The sequence below is a fragment of the Vicia villosa genome, linkage group LG4 (assembly GCF_029867415.1).
Source record: "Vicia villosa cultivar HV-30 ecotype Madison, WI linkage group LG4, Vvil1.0, whole genome shotgun sequence".
Classification (NCBI taxonomy): Eukaryota; Viridiplantae; Streptophyta; class Magnoliopsida; order Fabales; family Fabaceae; genus Vicia; species Vicia villosa.
Window position 1 is genome coordinate 182,627,536 of NC_081183.1, and position 3,752 is coordinate 182,631,287.

Genomic DNA, 3,752 nt, shown 5'->3' on the forward strand with positions numbered 1-3,752 from the left:
TAAATTATGTCTTTACTCTGCATATGTTTTGTGATACTCAACTTCTGCTAAGCTGTAAGCCTTTTAAGGGAGGATGACGAAAACGATACCACAACCTCATACAGTATGCTTTTGAACGGACTATGCTGACGATGTACAGGCATTGTTTCAATTCCTAAACAGTGGAGATATAAGGATGTTAATCCCTCGTCAACCCCTTCGAGCCTAAGAAGTAGAAGTTTCTTTCTTGTACTAATTAAAACCCTTGATCATAACCTGGGGCAGGGTAGTTCTCAGTTTATTTGGTTATGCATTCTATTTTAAGAGAATTATTCATTACTTTCAACAAAGGTTTCATTCACAGGCGTTCATCCGCACACATCAAAGTAGTGTTGGAGACGTTAATCAAAAGCCAATGATGGTTCATCAATCATTAAGCAAGGCAGTCAATATCTTTCAAAAAGAAGAAAAAAAATTGAAAAAAAACTTGTATACGAAGAAAAGCCTGCTAAGTCAAAAATCAAAAGATGACTTAGGCAAAAATCAAGGCATCCCGCTGACTGTAAGCTCAAAATAGATAGTTCAGGCAAAAGTTAGGGATATCAAAAGGATGAAAAAAGAGAGGTCAATAAATTCCTGAACAACACAATGTTGTGACTGCCAAAAGGAAGAAGTGACTGCCATCTCAAAAGTTCTCTTTGCTTGTGAACCATCGTTATTATCAAAAGTGCAAATCCAAAAGTCTCTTGGAACCTGAATGCACAAGTTGAATTAACTGGGCCTATGACTGAAGATCATCACGAAGAGGGGTGGGTACAAATAAACTTTGAGCCTTTATCCTTTGTTTCTTAAACCGCGAACCAAGCCACGTTACAACCCTTAAAAGTCCTAACTGAAGCATGGTTAGTTCGAAAGCATACTGTCACCAAAAAGGTATCCCGACTCCCTAAGGTTCACTAAAATGCTGAGTGGATATTTCGCTTCTACAAAAATAGCATGTTTTACAAATATCACGCTTTTACATCTCTTGTTTTAATGTTTTTTTAAAACTCAAGACAAACGTATGCATTGCATCTCATGAATTCATTATTAAACATATTCTGCTACGTAATTTCAAATGTTAGCATCAGAATAAATTTGCACAGGGTATGGCTAATGACTAAAAGTTACCCCGACAAACAAAATCACTCCAAGAAGCCATGTCTCTTACGTATACAAGGGGCATGACATGTTTTTCCCAATCAGTCTGGGGCAATCAAGTCAAGATTCCGAGAATCTCTCATGGATGCTCGAACAATCAGGAGCATACATCCAAGTATGTCTAAAGCTAGTCCCCAATCAACATGGGACACTGTCTTGAGCCCACGATTACTGGGGGCATATCGCCCATAGTTTATATCTCACAAAGTCCTCGCGAGGCGAATCTTTCTAAAGTTCCTGCTAACTGGGGCAAAACTATGCAAGTCCAGTCCGACATCTTGATCAATACTCAGCGGTGTGTCCCAATACAAATCCATGAATGACAGCTATAATACTGGGGGCAACTTTCAAGACACCCATGTCTCCCCCACAGAGTCGGGTTCACAAGATCATATCCCCACAGAGCAATCATTAAGAAGATATCTTCAAATGCTCTCGTCCCGACAAAGATATGGCTCCCCAATAGAGTTTACATCTTCAACACAAACGGTTTCTTCAACACTTCGCTCTTCTCCAACATGGTTTACTAATATTTTTATTCCCAATCAGGGTGCATCAAGTTACTGATTGTCCCCAAGCAGAAATCATAAATCCCCAGCTAAGCCTCTCCAAGAAGAGATCAAAACATCAAGCTCTCAATAACATCAAACGATTCTAGTCACACAAGTCATAAACATACATCATAAACATACATCATAAGTCATAAACACATTCATACATCACATACACACTCCTCATTTATGTTGAAGTATATAACTCATGCATCATGGCATTGCATGAAAAACTAACAATGTTTGACAGGTACATTACAAGGATTCGAATCTTATTCAAAGCAACGCCTGACGCATGGCATTCCAGACATCTTAGGATGCAATTGAGAATAGTCTGACGCACGATTTATTCTCCGACCTAACGCACGGTCTTCCAGACATCTAAGGATGCAATTGAGAATAGTCTGACGCACGATTTATTCTCCGACCTAACGCACGGTCTTCCAGACATCTACGGATGCAAATTGGGTAGTCTAACGCACGACCTATCCATCAACCTAACGCACGGTTTTCCAGACATCTGAGGATGCAATTGAGAATAGTCTAACGCACGATTTATTCTTTGACCTAACGCACGGTCTTCCAAACATCTACGGATGCAAATTGGGTAGTCTAACGCATGATTTATCCATCAACCTAACGCACGGTTTTCCAGACATCTGAGGATGCAATTGAGAATAGTCTAACGTACAACTTATCTTCAGCCTAACGCACGGTTTTCCAGACATCTACGGATGCAAACAGTCTAACATACGACACATTCTAACCCTCAATCCTATCAAGTCATATGGCATCTTTAAGCCCATCTCCGGCAAAAGTCCCTATTTCAGCTAGGGCAAATTTCTTGGTATTCTAGTGTTCAATCATCTTCCACCTTCAGATACCGACTGGCACACAAACCACTCTACATCTTCAGGTTTAAGATAATTGAACAGGGGCAGCTGTCATACCCCAAAATTTGCCCACACAATTTCTCTTACACAAATTCATATCAACACACAAAGCTTCCAGACACTTTCCCCTACACAAAGGCTCTGAACTAGTGTTTGGTTCTTTCAAAGGAAAATCACTGAATCAATGACTCCAAGACATCCCATATGGCTCAAATTACTTCCATGACAAGTATCAAGGCCTATCTCAAAGCTCTGGCCACTCAAAAGTTCAGAAAGTCACCAGTCGACTAGTTGACCTAAAAAGTCAACTGTGGTCAAAATAAAGTCAAAACTCCTGATTTTTTGTCAAGACCCTCACATTGAAGTATCACTCACCATTTGATCAAGAATTGATCATGATGATGCAAAGAAAGATCAGAAAAGTCAAGAGTCAAAAGTTACTATTTTGGGCATGAGCTGAAAAAGTCAACCAAACTTTGAAAATTCACCAAATATTCATACTTCATCAGAAAAATTCCCACCAAAGCTCATTTTGAAGGGAATTCATGCCTCTATCCAATGGTCCAAGAATCAGAGCTCATAGGTCAAAGGTTTAAGAGATATGGCTTCATACATTATAGGTCCTTTTCAAAAGCCAACAAAAAGACACTTTTTTCAAAAAGGACATAAAATGAACATGGAAACTAATTTTGATATGAGACCAAAAGCACTGATTAAAGGACTCTCTAAGGTTTCTAGAATGTCTTAGAACACCTCCATACCTCAAAAATTGAGGGAGATACACCTTGTCAAAGTTGGACTATTTTTGAGAAAGAATGTGAAGAGAAAAGGTTCAAAAACCCAAACATTTCCAAATGGGCCTATGTTTTTCCATCCAAACTCCATCTTAGGCCCATGCATGTCCCAAAATTATATCTCACTATTTTTATTATTTTTTATTAATTATTTTATGGTTTTATTTATTCTAAATCACAAATTAATTATGTAAAATAATAAAAATAAAAAGATATGATCTCTCTTCAATTTTAGGCCAAGATTCCCCTAAGAAACCTCAAATTCGTGTACCCCTTATTGGTGAATAAAAAGATTGAGTTTGGTTAAATTTAGAAACATATTTCCTAAATCTTCA